Raw genomic sequence first — 18639 nt, forward strand, 5'->3', positions numbered from 1 at the left:
TCTTGCTTGTAAGCAGGATTAACCAGCGAGATGACGATGATTTGAAGCTCTTGGTTGTTCATTTCAGCTCTTGATGTCCCTCTTACCTTGCTCTCTTCTGCTATGAGGTATATGCATAGTAACAGTAAGAACTGGGGATTCATATCTCTTTTGAATCTAATATTGAAACTTAAAATGGAGTGAATGAAAATGTTGCTTTTGACCAGCCCCAAAGTTTTCAGTAATTATAGATCAGACAGGTGTCTATAAAACCCAGAGATCAGACCGTAAAACCATTTTTGAAATTGCTGAATAGATTACATCTCTCTCAATTACATCAAGTCCCTCAAAGTCAGTGAGTTTCCTGTGAATAACCAGAAAGTAATGCAAATTATGGTCTCACACTCTGATCCTAAATTACATTTAAAATCACTGAAGCCTATTTTTGGTATTTTCTCTGGCACTGGGATGTTCTGTATGAAGGTCCTTTGGTCTAAGGAGAATGGACCATGCATAGCTTCTCTGAAGAAGCTTTTATTTTTACTGCTGTGTTGAGTATACTGCCAAATTGGTAGCTGGATGAAGAGTAAGTCTTCAGAGAAAAATCAGTCTGCTTCAATGAAGCCTGTTCTTACTGTATTTCCTAGTATCCATTAGGAGTTTCTACTAGATCACCCACAAATTGTTGTACTGCCTTTGAATAAGAGTTTGAACTCTTAAGTTCTTGGAACTCTCTGAACTGATGTTTACAGAAGTGTGGCCATGCTGGGTCAGAGCAAAGGTCTCTTCAGTTTAGTATCCTCTCTCTGAGACATTGAGATAGTCACAGTAAAGCAAATGAAAGGAGGTGGGCATGGAATGGCTCTTCCTTTTATGTGCTCTCCAAGAGTGTGGCAACTTCTACTTTGGGACTTTCTGATCTAGAGGTTGCATCCAGACTACTATATCTCATAGCTGATGAAACAATCATTCATGATTTTTTAATTCTTTCTTGAACCATAGTTCTCGTATGACAATAAACAACATTTAGTGTTTAAAACCCATACAGTGCCTTTCTCATACAATCTCAATCATCTTTAAAATGGAAAAGTCTTACTCTACGTAGCCTCTTAGATGGGACATTTTTTAGTTTTGGTGACTTTGAGAGCTTTTGGGAAATCAGTCTGATTTGTCGGTCTCTAGGCTACAGAGCTGTTGGTAGTGGTTTTGTCAATCTTGCAAAATTTTTGTTTTGTTCTATTTTATTATTTTTGTTTTATACTAAAGTTTTTTTTTTTGCTAAAGACAAGTTCATCAAAGGCATGTGAAGAGTATTTTTTCGTATGTGCAATTACTATGCTATTGCTAAACAGCCTTCTTTTATTTATCTACAGTGATCACCTCTTGTTTCTGCAGTCATCATTTTGAATTAATCAGCATCTGGTTTGTTACTGAAAGGTTCAGAATATTTCCTCTGATTGCCTTCCTGTGAGTATGATTAAAGTATTTACCTCAGATTTCCTTGCTAGAGGAAATCCGATGGTATTTCTGCATTTTTTTTCTTCTGTAAAAGTTTTTCTATATTACTCCCCACCTATCCCCCCCCCCCCCCCCCCTTGTGCTTGCCTGCTGTTTTGGGGGCTGATTCAAAACCAGTGGGCAGGGCTGCAGTCAGACCCTTGACTTTTATTCCCTTGGAGCCATTGTCACCAAAATCTTTCTTCTAAATAGGTACTAGTTTTAAAGGATTTCATTTTTAATTTTATCTTCAAATCAAAATCTTTGAATTTTATCATAAGCACTTTGTGGACATTTGGCTGTTCTAGTAGCTATTTTTATTTCTTCATTGGATTTCAGCAAGTTTTCTGCTTGCTATGAGAGCCTTAAATCATATTTACTTGTGTCTTCTGTTCTTTTTAGAGCAAGTGTGGGCTCTGGGGGGGTCTGTGAGAGTCCAAGTAATCATGTTTGCTGACTATTTCCAACACGTGTGACTTAGCCTTTTTTTTTTTTTTTCTTAAATGTTCTTTCACTGTCAGAGCCAACAAAAAAAGTGAGGGCTCACAAACCTTTTAAAGGAAGTGTTTACAGTGTACATAAACTTCACCCCCTCAATATATGGAAATTCCAGACTGGAGACATACAGAAGACTGGCTCTAAGTTTAAGTGATGCCTATGACAGCAGTCTGGTGGGGTCACAAATATTGCACCAGGGTCAAGGCAACTCCCTTAGGTACCTTCATCTTCAGTTAATTCAGGGTACACTTTGCTTCTTATTCTCACTGATGGCTGAACATGCTTTCCATGTGCCTGGCCCTCCTATGTACCTCTGCTCCGTTCTTCCTCTTTTTGGCAAGAGCGGTGTGGAGGAGGAGAGGGACATGGCTACAGACTGAACACTGGTTGCATTTCCTTTCATCTCCAGCAGCCTCCCCCCCATCAGGAATGCTGGGTCTGGGCCCATTTTAGCTGTTTTTGTCATTGTCCTTGGGGAAGCAAATTTAACTATGTACACTTCAGAGAAGGTTTGTGCAAGTGCTGGATGGACTGGTAATTGTTGCAGGCTGTTCTCTGCTGATTGCTGTTTTGGAGTTCTGCATTACTTTTAGCCTTAGAGGAGACATTTAACACTGAAGCCAGAAATTCTGATATTCCAAAATGAGGAATTTTCTGATTCAGAACCAGACTAAACATTCTAAAATTTCCCATGAAATGCCTCCTCCAGTGAGATCACTGAATTTACGTTCCCGCATGCTTCCTTGGGTGGTGCCTTCATAAGGTACCTAAATTCCTTAAAAATTTGACCCAAGGAGAGGGAAGCCATTTTTTCCAAAAATCAATGAGATCAGCAATGCAAGTGTTCTCTACCCCGTTGCTTAGAATAGGATATGCAAAGAGCAGTGACTGCCCTCCAGAGTTTTTCTGACAGCTCAGCAGCTGGAGCTGTACTTGTAGACACATCTGAACATGCACATTGTCATGTTGAAACAATCCACTTCAGTTGCTTGAAACTCAGGCTTGTTCTTCAGTGAGTTTCTGACCTGATGCCGTATTTTGATGCACAAGTTGTGTCTGAAAATGCATTGTCCTTCAGTGACTCATTCATCTGCTCCAAGTGGAGGATACAAGGAGAGCCTCATTTGTCTCATGCTGAAATGCTATTGTACTTACACAGAACTTGTCAAAGTGGTTGAATTTTGTCATGAAGAAAAAGCAAAATCTGATGATAACTTCCACATTTAATCTTCTCCTCCAAAATGTAAATCTGGGCAAATGGGAGGATGGTCTGTATGGGAGATGAATGAAATACCGTAAAAAATGCCAGTAGTTGCCTTTGGAAAAATCATTAAAGCAAATGATGTGGACCAATACAGCCATTTGGAAATGAAAAGACAAGTGTTATCACCATCAAGTTCTGGAAACAAGACATATCTCTTTATCTGAGTATAAAATGCATTAATATAGTTCAGTATTAATGCGACAGTTCTGTAACTCTTCCGTTTATTCTTGAGTACAGCCATATCTGACTTTGGAAAAAAAAAATGTGTTGTGCTTGTATAAATTTCTTTCAAAAAGAAGTGATACTGTATAAGGTTAAGGTTCAAAGTCACTGGCTAGTGATGACTGGTTTTTATTTTCTTTGGAAATGTACATTTTGTTAAGGCAAGATACTTTCCATTAGGAAACATTGTGTAAGAAAGGGTTTGGTCATCTTTTCTCTTCAATATTCAGGACTGAAGGCATTTCTGTATAATCTCCAAAGCCTAATTTTTCTGTGGCTTGATTGTGGTGAGTTACACCAAGATGAATGTAGGGTCTTCTTTCTCTCATCTATCATCTGTTGTTTGGAAACGGAGTTGCAGCACCAAACCTTGTCTGAGTTTCCCCATAGTTTCTTGAACTTCAGGCAAACTCTACTTGTAGCTGGGGCATTTTTTGGTATGATGAGAAGCTGCTAGTTTTTGTGTAGCACTGCATTCTTGAAAAGCCATAAAAGCCTACTGTTTGGAGTTTTGTTTAGTTTAATACCAGGGGATCAAGCCTGGAAAGTAATAGTGTCTTTCTTCCTGATGCAATCCACAGTCCCAGGAAAATGTGATGACTGCCTTTCAGTGGCTGCTGAGCCCTGTTTGTGCATATCATTTTCTAGGAAAGTCTTATCGCTTGAAAGAAATTTGCAGCTGAAACAAAACCAGAGCATCATTTAGATGTATAAAGTTATGCTTCATTTGAGGGTGAACCAAAACAAGTAAACCTGCTGTGACTCATCCAAAATTTTGGATAAAGAACATTTTATTTTCCAGGAATTACACCACCTAGGAATTGTAAAACTGACGCACTGAGTAGTGGAAGAGAAATCTGCTTCTAATAAATCGTGCCTTGCCAGACAGAGGTTTAAGAACAGAAGAAGAAAAAATCTGAACAAGCACAAGGATCATATGTAGGGGCAGATTCACTGCTGTGCTCGGAGTGAAGGGAGTGGAGTTGATTATCTGCATCTTCCCAGTAGGTAGGGAGCAGATATAGCTCGCTGGAGAGGATGTGGTAGGAGCATGCTGCGCTTTGGCTCTGTTAGCTGGCAAGGAGTCCTTCAGAAAGCAGTGCCAAGCACAGCTTAGGCACAGCAGAAGCTGTATCTTACTGTCTTCTGTGCAATATTAACCTTCTAAGGCAGGAAATGCATGCACTGAGGGAAAGATAGGCTGGGAGCTGGGATTCTTCACTCTTCATTGACAACTGCTCTTTCTTAGCTCAGTTGCAATAAGCTCTTCTGCCACTTAAAAACTACATTACTGATACTGCTGCTTTGAACTTCCTGGGGATATTGTTCACTTGGAGTACTTAGATCTCTCAGATACCCAGGGCCAATTGTTCGGAATCCCAATAATCATACCACCGCACAGCATTATCAAAACAATCAAAAAACCCACTCCAAAACAGTACTTCCCTGTTCTCAGAATGTTGTGAGATCTTTCTTGTATACATTTTGATGATGGTTTTGGATCATGGGAGGAAAGAGGCTTGGTCAAATACTTCTAGGTCATTGGAAAGCAGGAAGTATCTGAAGTCTCGAAGGAATATCTTGTCTGAAGCTAATGTTGTAGACTCAGGTGTTGTGGAGGGTAGCCTCAGAAGTGCACCAGCACTGTCAGATATTTATCTGAACTGAGCTTGAACTCTCCAACGTCTGGAAGTTCCCCTATGTCTGTTTTCCAAGAAGAGCCTGATCTTTGCAGCTCTTTCTCACATGAGTGCTGTGGGTTTGGAGCTGTTAAGTCTTTGGACTGACTCTCACTTCCACTAAAGTCCCTTTACACAGTACAGGCATTCAGGGATCTTAAAATGAGACTAGATGACATGTAATAGCATAAATGAGAAACAGGTCCCTTTAAAAAAAAAGAAAAGAAAGAAAAGTAAAATTGGCCTTCCCTGGATTGAGTGCTGACCTTGAAAAAGCCCTTAAAGTCTCTGCAGGCAGGCTGAAATATTTTTAGGAGAACAGATACCCTAAACTGCAAAAGATTACCTGAGGCAAGTGATTTTATTTTTATTTTTTTTGAGAAAATTCTTTTCCACTACACTTGGTACCCACATGTCTGTCTTACAGCTCTATTTATTTGTCACAGACCTTCAGAAATGTTGGTGTAACTTTCTCACCCGTCTTCAGGAATTTTAACTTGCTAATTTTAAACATTTTTGTATATTCCTGTTATGTGATACATTAAGGATTTCATTTGTATTTTGAATTTTGGGGATTTTTATGTGGGGCAATGTTTAAATATGTTTTGAGAAGGGAGAAGGCAAGAAAAGCTGTCATCCATCAACTGGTATTAAGTCCAGCTTTGAAAGTTCGATACAAACCGAATCTGACTGTTAGCACAGACGTGATACAAATTAGCTGTGACTTTATGATACCAGCTGTTTCTCTGACAGGGTAAAAGGGCACATAACTAGAATAGCATCTTTTGTTGAAAGCAGTGTTTTCCTTTGTTAAATGTGGGAGCCTCAGGCAAAAAATTGTAGTCCGTAGTTATGTGACATGTGCAATCTGCAACGTGTTTGTGGAGCTCGGGGGGCTTTTTCCTGATGTTTTTCAAAGGCAGGGTTATCATAAGTGTTCTATTTTTGCTAGTTTTATCACTTAAAGACAAATCTCTGTCATGTTTTTTCCTTGTGTTAAAACGGAGGATAATCCAAGTGCTATTTTCTTTACAAGCACAAAGAAAACATTTATCAGGAGAACCCAAGAACAGTCCGCAAAATAAGAAATCACAAATCTCAAAGTAAAATTTAGTTTCATTAATTATTTTTTATTGATTGATTCCCACCAGCTATTTTTTCCTTACCGGGATTTTCATTTTTTTTTTTTTTAATTCCATAGAAACTAAGCCTACATACAAAACACTTTAACAAACTAACAGTCAACAGCTAATTATTTGTTAGCATTAACTTAGTATAGCTTACTGAGGCGGTGAATTAGTTGTAACACAGATGCAGGGACGCCAGAGTCAGCTTCATGCAGTCACGTCTTGGTCTGATCTCACTTCTTCCCTGCTGCATCCAGCGCCTGTGCAGGGTGGGTGCCAGGAGCCTTTAGGATGGAAACACAGAGCTGATGCACCTGAAGAGCTTCGTGTGGAAGCAGCCGGGGGCTTTCCTTGTTACCAGAGTTCATAGAGCTTACTCATAAACTGAAATGGCTCTGAATGAGGACATCTGAGTGACTTTACATCACTGTACATCTGTGTCCCCACTGTGTATCTGTATGACCTTAGCATATCCTCTGACTACCTCAGGCAACATTAAATTGGCTGTAGCATGTATCTAAACTGAAACAATGTGATTTATTAAGCGATTGAATTGATCTCACTTCTGCCACTTTACTAAGAGCCAGTAAAACATTGGTAAGATTTCAAAATTTATTGTTACAGATAACAGACATACTCTATTTGAATCAATCAGGGTTAATCAGGGGTAAGAAGGGAGGTATGACATCAGTATACTAGCGTCTAACTAGAAGTACTAAGAACAACAATATTTAGGCTAGAACTATGAGAAGAAAAATTTAGCAGAATATCTTATGAAGTTTCTTAGGCTAATGGTTACCAGTGCTGGTATTAAACTGAAAAAGTATCTGCAAAGCACAGTGCTGGTTATAGGCACAGTCAAACTGAAAACAAGCAGGAGATGCTGAAGAACATACTTATTGCTAATGCACTGTAACAATCTACAGGAAAAAAGATCGCATGGAAAGCTTGAACCAGTAGCAGTGTAGCAAATGAATGATGTGCTATCAAATGTATGATAGCCGCAGAAGCCATCATCTGTTGCATTTTATATCTATGATGTCAGATCCATCATAGCACCTCTTACAATATCATACGCAGAACATCTCTTATTAATTTCAATCAGAGAAGGGATGCTAGCCTTCAAATCCAAGGATTTAAATTAACCTTTTTATTCTCTGCAAGTACATGTAATGAGAATGGCATTTTTCCTCATTTTGTATTCTAAACTGCTGAGTTCTACTGTTCTGAACTTCAAAAAAGTTGCCCTATTCTACTATAAGACAGTCACATTCAGTGATGAATGATGTTGGATCCTTTCTGAGTATTTGGGAGAGAACAGACAATATCTTGTCCTTAGCTGTGCCAGCTGCCTCGTGTCCTCTGAGGGCAGAGGAATTTCAAGAACTAGAGGAGGACTGGGACCACTGGAGAGCACTCTGCATTTACTTGGTAGATAGGAAGGTATTCCTCATGTCAATTTGTAGTTCATCAAAAAGAAAGTCCCTCTAAGTGTCCATTGTTTTGTAGAAGCTAATTGTGCAAAGAGTCACTATATTTCATGCTCTTAGTGCTCCTGGTGGCTCACTGCAACCCTCATATGCCTTCTTCTCATCTTCATTAACTCATAAGGGTCAGAAACTATTTGCTTGTCATGGTTATTTGGTACCATGCTCTGTGACTTGTCTCTTTGGAAGCCTCTGCAGGCAAAAACTCTGTTCTGTGTCAGTAAAAATGGCAAAATTCAGTCCTTGAAAATGAGTAAATGCTAAGGACTTGCTTCTTCCACACACAGGTGAATTAAACATTAGGTTAATCCTTGTATTGTTGTGTTGATAATACCGGTTCTTTTATTTTTTCCTCTTTTCCTTTCCCTTTCCTTTCTACTTTTCTTTAGTTCTACCAAGACCAAAGCAAAGACTTCCTACCCTTCTCATTTAAAAACAAAACAAAAAAACAGACAAATAAAAACATTGCCACAAAACCAATGAAGGATAGGATGCATATCAAAATATTGAGGCTCCCTATTAAAACAGAGCTCACGTTGATGGAGGAAACTGTGTCTATTAGCAACAATCTTGTTCAAAGTATGGAAGCAGGCTCCAGAACCAACCAGCTCTAAACTTGTTTCACTTTTAACACATGGCTTGAGGATGCCAGGATCCCTTTACTTAAATGATTTAATTTTCGAGCAGTATGAATCATACAGCAACTGCACAAGCTCTTGTTAGGCTGTATTGTATATATGTTTGTTCTTTAGGCGGTAAGAAGAGAATCCAGAACTGGAGGTGATTTGAGTTACAACTACTTCGTGGGATTCTTTTTTTTAACATTCCTTCTAACAAATGCAGTTTAAATGGGTTTGTTTATATGGCGTGGAATTGGAAAGGCCCAAACTAACCAGGCTTTACACAATGTGGCCTTCTTCCAAATTAATCTAAAATATTTTAATCCCTCTGGAGTTCCTTTATCCTCTGCATCTGTGCTATAGTGGAGACACATTTTTAACATTTCTTTGAGGAAAATTACCTTTCTTTCCCTCCAACTGTATTCAGCAAGGTCAATGGAGCACTGTTATATGCTATTTAAACATCTGAGATTCATCATATAGCTGCACACCAGAAAGAATCATCATAAAAGGTCTAATGAATCCCGACTGCTAGCCAAGCAAGGGAGTCCCCTTACGGATACTGGGTATTAGAAACAAAGAACACATACAAAATACCATTTTTACACTTTAGCTTTATGCAATTAAGAATTAAGCTGCCCCTAAAGAAGAGGGCAAGGGCAATTCGTGACCCCCAAAACAATTTCAGTAAATCAAACTGAGCCAAATTCTGAAGTCAGTGCATGGACTAAGATCATTGCCAGGTAGGAAGGTGAGCACTCACTCTGTGGGACCAGACAGGGCCTGAGCAGGAGCCTAGGCGGGCTTCTTGCTCCTTGGGGGAGGAGATGCTCTGAGTCACAGGCAAGCTCCAAACCTGACTATCTCAGCTTCTGGCTGTGTGCCGATACTTGGTTTTATGGCCTTTTGGTTTTCTAGTTCAGTAGCAAGTTTACAGGACTGAACTCATTTCACAACACAGGAACTGAAATACTGAGAGAAAACTTTATTATTTTTTCTTTCCCTGATCTTTCAAAGGTCTTCTCTGAAATATTGTTATAAGGGGTGTTTTTATTTGAAATACCATTATATAACTTGCACTGCTACAGATTATGCTAGAGCTGGTTTAATACCACGGTTTATTCTAGACTTGTTCTTCCCATGAATACTGCTAGGTCATGAAGTACAGATAGTTTTAACAAAGTTCAAATAAGCATTTGAACCTCCGAAGGAAAATGATATGCTGAAGACCTCAGTTCTGTGAATTTACAGGGTTTTACCACAGATTTTTTTTCTCACCACTAAAGTCCTGTGGGGCCTGCAGAGAAACTGGAACTTCTCTGCCACCCTGCTCCAGGCTTTGTCCTTAACCTGAGTGTGCTCTGCTTTTCCCAGCTACAGCACACATCGTAGTGCTGGTCTCCTGCCCAAAGGGCTGCAGGGTGTGGGTTGTGGGACGACACTCCAGGATAATGATCCGTAAAGATTAGTCACCTCAGGGTGTCCCTGCTTTTGAATGAAGAACTGTACCTACCCCAAACACACTTTTCCTATCTTTTCATATAGTCAGAGGTATTTTGGGCCCATTGCAAGGCATATAGTAATGGAATAAATTCCAAGTGCAGCAGGAGACCACATTGGAGGAAAAACTCTTTAAGTGCCAAGGGCATTTCTTTTACTTTTCTTACTGGGACTGGAAAATATTCCCTAAATAATACATCTGGATGTAGAGGAACAGAGAGGGAAAAGATGAAAAACAATCCTTTAAATTCAGTAGGAGCCTATTTTAATAGCTTGTTTAATCTGCCAGCTGGCACAGTGTTGACTTATTGCTACACATACTTTAAGGAGACCTATGTAGTTCTTGGAACCAAGTTCATATTAAGTTGTAGAAACTTAAATATTAATAAATTGGCGGGAATGCTTTTTGGTATTTAATAGAAATCAAGAAACTGCTTAGTCATCTCCAAAGATATTTCTGTCTCTCTTTTTTTTTTTTAAGTGCAAATGCCAAAATAATACGGACTTAAAGCAGTAGCATAGATAGTAAAAGCTCAGATCTGCCCTCTCTGGAGCATGTGTACATCCTTCAGACTTTGTAGTCATATGTATTCCCTATGCAACACTTTGGGCAAAGTTTTTCTAATGTTCGTTGTGACACCATTTGGTTTGAAAGAAGTACATTATGAGCTTATGCCGAGGAGTCTTGGCCAGGAGAAGAACTGGTGCCATCTTTGTGTGAATTTTCATTTACAGAGTGTTGCAAGTAATATCATTTAACAGCTGCTTTAGAATATATTATGCTTGTCTTTTATGAGACTGTAAATGTCCATGCATTTGTTTTTTTACCTTATTTTGTGTGAAGGCATATGGGTGCCTGAAGTGCAGTGTCAGCTATGTAACTAGTATATTTACTCTGTTCCTAAAAAGTTAGGGTACATCAGGAAGCATGTCCCATGTTTTCAATTGCTTTCAGCATTAGAAAAGCAAAGGAGAAAGGATTTAACTGCTGACCAACCTGTCTTATGTTTAGTGAATCCTTTAGCAATATCTGAAGTGACACTTGTCAGTATTTACAAGTTGTAAAGTTTGATTTGGTCCAGATAAGCACTGAAAAATCTGGCCAGTTTGCTCATGTTTATTTATGAATTTCAGATCTGGATTTATTTCCTTTGTTCACCTTAAGGGTACAAGATATTTTCAGGATTTCTATGTGGGGTATGAATTGTAAAAATCCTCTATGTTTTCAAATATCACGATATGGGATTTAGATTGATCATTTTCTGTATTCCTTTTCCACATTGTATTTCTTTTCTCAGACCTCTTTTCTTCTCCTTACCTTGTGTTCTGTTGACTTCATAATGCCTTCTCTGTATCTTGAGTAGGGAGGGTATCCTTGCAGATCGCCACCCTGCTGTGTCATCAGATCTTGTGAGTTGTGAAGCAGCCACGGTGAGGAGGCCTCCGTGCACGTGTGTCAATCATAAGTGCAATTGTGTTTCTGGTTGCATCATTTTGAAGGTGGCGTACAACTTTAAGGCAGAATTTAGCTGATTTTTTTTCTAGGAAGTCCATCGATAAAGATGAGGCTATTGTGTTGTGAAAAATAATTTGCTTAGTAAACAAACATAGTCTGCTTTCCCTATTTGTAGAGCATTTGCAAACAGACTGGAAGTTGTCCTTCCTCTACTTTCAGCCTTGTGTTTTTGGTTTTGGCTAACACTTTGTGTACATACAACCTGGCTTTGCCTCTCGACTGTGAAAAGTGTGCTTCATGTGCTTTCAGTGCTTAGAAATTAGACTGTGACTGGCCTCGTGTACTCTGTCTCTCATTCTGAGCTGGATGGACCTGACATGGCAAGGAGAGAGGTTGGAGGAGCCCCCATGGGGTTTTGGATTCCTAGGGTAAATGTCTTAGGGAAAAGGTAGTAAATAATGCACAATACAGAGATTTTTTTCATTTATTTTTTGAAGGAAAATTAAACAGTTTCATTTCTGGACCACACAGACATTGTCTGAGGCACAGTTCCTAAAAAAAAAATTAAACAACTGTAAAGTTTATTGGCTTGTTACAGGGCTCAAGTGTAACTTTCCTTTGTCACATTCATACAAACTGTGTATGCCTATGTGCTCTCAGCGTTGAGTGTACAGAGTACTGTCAGGGCCTCACCTGTCTTGTTTATTTGAGGCTCTGTTGAAAGTTTTGCTGTTTCCCTGAGAAGGGAAAGTTGCACACAACATTACTGGTGTATCAATGTATTGCTGTCACCATGCTTGCTGGCAACAAGCATTTGTGCTTGGATGTCTAGATAGTCAGATTATTGTCAAGATTATTTCACAGCTTCTTCGTGCAAGTCTTATGAGGGTAACTGGAAATATCCTAATCTTGCTGCGTCAGGTTTTATGCTGGCTCACGCACAGTATGTGTGTATCATCTTGCTTGTCAGTTTTCTGTTGTAACAAAGCCTCACTGCTGTCCTGTCTTCTGCTTGTTGTTGGTGGTATGTCAGTATTTCCGTGCTTTCACCTAAACCCAGCATGAAGATGGGCCAATGATGTAAATTTCAAATATGGCAAATGGTTTGCTGCACTTCTATTTTGTGGCACCCTGTTTGACTTCTCCTGTCAAAAGACTTTGCAGTTTTTGTTGCCCTATCTCACCTCTTTAAAGCTGTCACTCACCTCATGCCTCGATTCTTAACTAAAAAGACACAGAAATGCTGCTTATTAGAGATAATTTAGTGTAGTCACTTGGAACAATTGGGGTTTCATTTGTTAAGATTACTTTGAAAATTTGAGCTGGAAAAGCCCAATAGAAAGTTCAGCACCTGGTTTCATTCCTGGTGGAATTCCACAGATTTCCATGATGCTCTGCCGTGGAGTAGCATGGGCTTTTGGCTAAAATGTGTCTATTGTGGTGATATGCATTGTGTCTTTGCAAAGTAAATGTACAGGAACTGGGAGGGAATATGTATTAATTAAAGTTCCAGAGCAACAGGCAGGACCTTCGGTATTTATCTTTCATTTCTCCTGAGGAACTGTTTAGGTTTGAAATGCTTAGCATCTCTTAAGGGATGACTACTAAGATCAGCAAACCAAAGAACTTTAGGGGTATTTCTTTCTTTCTTTCTTTCCTTTTTTTATTTTTTCTTTTTTTTTTCTTTAAAACTGTAGGGATAACAACTAAAACTTGGTATTGCTGCTTATTGTTTGTTCAGTAGAGCAAGAAACAGAAAGCCCTCAACTCTCATTAGAGTTTATGATGCACAGCACTAGGCAGAGCTGGATCCTAGGGCTGCATGTTTTAACAGGAAAAGAAAAAATAGTTGAAAATACAAATATGAAGCCACAGTAAGCTGGCTGCATTGTATCTTCATATTATTTTCTGTTACTTTTTTATGACTGACTATGTAGCTTAATATATCATGATTTTGTATTTTAAAGTGTGTTCCAGAAAACATGTGGAGTTTGCAGTCTGGCTGAGCGAATGTTGCTGTTGGAACTTTACCTTAGATTTAGTTGGACATTTTATTATTTTTAATGGTATTACTTTATCTTTTTAATTCAAGACCTGAGAGATGCAAAGGAAGAGTATGAATAGTGTACTAAAATGTTCATGAAACCTATTTGGACACAGATAAGTTCACATAATGTATTGTTGAAATACTGCATGTGGGCATGAAGGTCAACAGGGGTGGCACGAGGGTAGAATAGAAGAAAAACACAGATGAGAGGGATGAGAGCAGAGTGGGAGAAGTGAGAAGTCAGGGAGGCAGAGGCTGATACTTCCTATTGCTGCGGGTTGCTGGCACTGATCAGCTCTGTGCCTGAGAGGGTGAAACTCTTGCAAAGGCAAGTATGGAGAGCTGCACTGCTACTGCTGGCTTCCATGCCAGTTCTAGCACAGGAGAAATGCTCCTGCAGTTGGACAGAGCAGCATTCTCCCTGGCTGATGCCTGCCCAGCTTTTAGTGCAGACCTTGTGCCAGAGCTGGGACTGCTGCTTCGTGCACAAGGCAAGACACCCTGCCTTGCATCACATCTGCCTGCATCGCTGGGCCATTAGCACTGCTGGGCAAGAGCCCCCAGCATGCTTTCTGCTCCTGTGGCTTGTCCTGCCTCTGTTTTTTTTTTTTTTTTTTTTTTTTTTCTCTAGTAGAAATCGATGGGAAAATTAGCTTTGCTTGTACAGGCCAAGAGGAAATGCGTTCTCCATCATTAATATGGTCTTGACCATCTGAGCTGGACCTAACCTGTTTCTTGGTGATGTTTGTCAGTTGTTTCCTATTATGAAAAACCAAACAGCTCCTGGCTGGAAAGCGTTGGCTTGGGCATTGTTTTTCCACTCTCAGAGATTTTAGTGGGATGTGAAACTGGCCACCAGCCAGGGAATTGCCACAAGTTTCAACAGTCAGGCCACAGATTTGCGGCAAAGCCTGCAGGAGAAGTTAATGCATGATGTGGGCATTCTTGTGATTGCATTAACATGATGAAACTGAATTTCTTTCCCGGTAAAAGTAGCTAAAAGATAAGGGTAACCAGTGAATGATATCCTATGAACCTGCTTCCCAGTGTTCCAGTGCAGTGAATGTAAGTCAGATCTTTTTTTGGGTCTAAGCACAAACTGCTTTGTAGACGTAAAACCCCTCTAATATCAGTGTTTTGTACTTCTGGGTTGGGTCTCATTGTAATTACCTAGGACATATACTCATTAAACAGTAGTAAAAGCCGATGCAATTTTCAGCTGCCCTATATATCTGCAGAAGAGGCCTCAGTGATGACAATATGAGTAAAAATATTCTTTCTCTTAAATAAGCATTGCTAGAATAAAAGAAATTATGCCTTTACATTTGTGCGCACAAGTGTATGAGAGGACGAAGTTGCCTATATTGGAACAATCTGAGAGCACACCAGTTTCTGACATGCAAGGTAAGCTCTCTTATCCTTTGTATCATACATTACAGATGAATTCGGCCTGTTAGGGTGGAATCCAGTCCTGACTGAGGTCTTTGGGAAGTCTGCCAGGGACAGGACCAGGATTTCAACTCTAGTCTGTATATGAATAATATTTCAGTATCTTCTGATCTTTGGGGACAACATATTTGAAATATTTCAGAGGACACTTGAAGAGGGGAGTCAAGGGTCAGTCCTTCTAACATGAGAACCAGTGGTTGTGCCAGCAGCTCCCAGCTAAGTGTTGTTTCTTCCTTTGTCTGCTAATGGGAAATGATAGACAAATGTCTCTGAGGATCAGGGGTGGGACCTGTATATGCAAATCCAAATGTCAACAGAAAGCTCTGCCTGGCCCTTATGTCAATGTGCAGTAGGAGAAAGATGAGGAAGGAAGCGAAAGGAGTGGAAAAGGCATACTGACACTCAGCCTGCCTGAGGGAATAAAGACAAATGGGAACTTTCCATTGCAACTGGCTGGCTCTGAGATAATAAGTCTTGCTGCTGCATGCATTTTAGTATATTGCAGTGTTAGCAATAGCAAGCTGGGTGTTTGCTAGCACCTCCAGGATGGCATAATGCTCCTTTCCCACTGCTGAATTACATCATGAATATGAGAGATGGGCCAAAACAGATACCTACATCTCCAAAGGCTGTCACAAAAGTTACCCAAGCAGATATATTTAAAGGCCTGAGCCTTTCAGGCGCAGTTCCAAGTAGTGAACTCTGGCACAGATAATGTCCTATGAAAGGCTGCATGTCGGTGCTTTCTTGTGATTCATAGTGGGTTGGAACTAGATGATCTTTAAGGTCCCTTCCAACCCAAGTCATTCTATGGTTCTAGGGCCTAGCACCATCGAACAGATGCATGATGCTCACTGTGGTAACATATAACATGGTGGGTGATACCTGTCAGCACCCATTTGAATCAAGGGCCTAGACCATGATGTGGTCTTGTGCACTGTCAGTGGTCTGCAGAACACCAGATAGGAATCCATATTCTTTGTAATCATCATTTAGCTCAGGGTGCCACAGAAATTTAAATAACATGTCAATCAGGCTTAAAAATGCCCCACCCATATACATAAGCTTTGTTGTATTTTGCATTTTACTCCTGCACAAGCTGAGATGGAGAGAAATTTACCTTATGCCACAAGCAAAGACTTTAACAAACTTGGTTGTGGGTTTTTTTTTGGTCTTTGTTTTGAGGGGGGGCAGGGTGGGAGAGGTTGAGTTCCTTTGTTCTCGGTTGTTCACTGGCTCCTTCTCATAGATTCAGTAGTTTGGATAAGCCCATGTAGATAGAAGTGAAGCAGTCTGAGAACAGAAACTGGGACTTGGAAAAACCTCCAAAATTTGTTTTTTTTCTGATGCTAAGTGTGAACTGCATTTACTTGATTGGTTTGCCATTGATGAATTTTCCTTGGAAGTCCTAGACTGGGCTAGACTGGGACAAAGCTGTGAGTTCACATGACCTATTTTTTATTTTGCCTCGAGTCCCAAATGAGGTGTTTGCTTTAGGAAGGCTTAAAGCTGCTTGACAGGAGCACATCTGTGTGTAAATATACGTATTTAGGAAGGAATTCTTTCCTATGAGGGTGGTGAGGCACTGGCACAGGTTACCCAGAGAGAAGCTGTGGATGCCCCATCTCTGGAGATGTTAAAGGCCAGGCTGGATGGGGCTTTGGGAAACCTGGTCTGGTGGGAGGTGCCCCTGTTCACGGCAAGGAGGTTGGACTAGATGATCTTTAATGTTCCTTCCAAGCCAAACCCATTGTATGATATGATAGAATATACCTTCTGTATATGTAAATAAGTACAAGAGTTCATTATCTGCAGTCAACTTGAATACTTGGCCAAATTTACAGTAGCTATCGGAGATGTGGTTTTATATGAAGAAAAAAAAACACACGAAAAAATAATTTATGGAGAAAAGAAAAGCCTCTTTAAATGTTGGCTTTGCTGTTGGTAATATACAATTGCCAACCATATCCAATGTCGCAGTTTAAAGAAAGAGCATGCATGAGGTCTGACAAAGGACAAATCAATCCATTGAATTCCACCTTTTGACTTCAATGCAGTTGTGCTTGTTTCTGAAAGATCTGAGTGTCACAGAATGCTCCTAATACAAAATTAAAAGGGAAGTGGGGAAAATCATTTCCAAATGCTTTCTGATAGATTTTTGTAGAAAACGGATTTATTTGTTTTGACTGAAGATAGATTAAGGAACTCTAATTCTCCCAGATATTGCAGGAGAATGTTTGTCATACCTGTGTTTCATGGGTGCCAGATTAAACAAGTTACACTTGGACAATGAGTGTTGCTCTTTGAGTTGCTCTCAGCTACAAAAGGGGCAACAAAGCAGTTCTGTTATCATGTTTGGGGTAGGGAAGGCACGAAAAAAGAGGGAAATGGTTCTCCTAGAGGTACAGTGGATGTTGTGGCATGAAGCTAGCTAAAGCAAAATACTCTTCATGCTTCTCACTGACCATTCTTTTACTGACATTTAAAAGGTCCACACCTCCAAGCCAGTGATTTGGGACAGATGACATGGAGACAGATGGGAAAATGAGATATTCAACTTAATGGGGTACAACTCACAAAGCTGCTTGCCGTCTCAGTTTATGTTGAGATTTAATGAGACACTTGATTCTTTTTGTAGGAATACTGAAAAGAAAGAGGGTGATGACAGAGTAACTGGGTTTTTTGTTACCACCTGATCCTGCAGTGAGGACAGGTCGGAAGTCAGAGGCCCAGCTGCATGTATGCAGAGAAACTGTGTAGTTGGGCTGGAAGCCCTGCCTTTCTTACCCATCTGTAGAAAAGGCTCAGAAAGAATTTCCCTTTATCTTTGGGTGTGTCTTTTTTCAGTACTAATGTTACAGATGCATCTAGTGCCTGTGACTGAAACCAGGGCCTGGTTGTGCTTTAGCGTTCTGCAAATCCGCAGCGAGAAGAATTTGCAGTTGGCGGAGATGATATAAGGACTCATGGGCACAAAATTGGCTAAAGCTCGGTCTCTAAGGCCATAAAGTAAATCAGAGGTAGAACTGAGCAGGAGTATCCACAGTTGCTGGGTTCACTCTGGATGCTGGGCAGTGAGCCATGCTATCTCATTGCCCACCCTGTTCTGTACCTGTGTTATTTCAGTTCTCCTAGAAATCCCGAAGCCATCTCTCTTTGCACCATTCCCGCCTCCAACTGCTCAGGATGCAAGAGAAAGAGACAAGGAACTGGTAATGGTTTCTTTTATGAAGAAACTGCTAATCATCCTTTTTACTAATCTAGCCCTTGTCTTTGCTTCCTTTGGGCCCTAAAATTTCTACCAGCTCCTGCGGAACTGCGGTCCCACAGCCATGCTGGTCTGTGCTGGTATCACGCTCACTTCAGCATGAGAGGCTTGTTGGGCTGCAGAAGGAAGGGGGATGCATGTGGCGTACGGTTCCACACAGATGATGTGTGTGGCTGTAGATGAGAAAGGAAAATTAGCAGAAAATCTCTCCTGTTACAAAGAAACCTAAGGCCAAATCTGTTTGGTCCCCTCCAGCCAATGAAACTGTATTCTGCCCTGATTTTTTAATGAATAATTTGCCAACCTGCTGGGAGGGGAGTCCAGCAAGAGCTCTGGTCCCTGCTCTCTTGCATGGGCAGCAATCACAGTTTGCCATCTGCTTAGATGTCTGTGTGAAGGTTGCTCTCGGCATTCACAGCGCCAGACCAGTGAGCGATCCTGCTGTGAGGAAAGGGACATGACTTTCAGGCCGTTTGCGCCTGAAGGCCACCAAAAGGAAATCTGCAGTTGTTTCTCTGCACTGGGAGGGACACAAGATGGCATGTG

The 18639-nt window shown here is 40.4% G+C and overlaps 1 protein-coding gene across 1 annotated transcript in view; it reads left to right on the forward strand.

Annotated features, from left to right (window-relative positions):
- Positions 1 to 18639, forward strand: part of CALD1 (caldesmon 1) — a 193193-nt gene that overhangs the window by 75006 nt on the left and 99548 nt on the right. Inside the window, 1 exon segment of the mRNA XM_083802758.1 lies at positions 1353 to 1446. The gene's annotated coding sequence lies outside the window, so the exon portion shown is untranslated.

The sequence above is a fragment of the Anser anser genome, assembly GCF_964211835.1.
Source record: "Anser anser genome assembly, chromosome: 1".
NCBI classification, from domain to species: Eukaryota; Metazoa; Chordata; class Aves; order Anseriformes; family Anatidae; genus Anser; species Anser anser.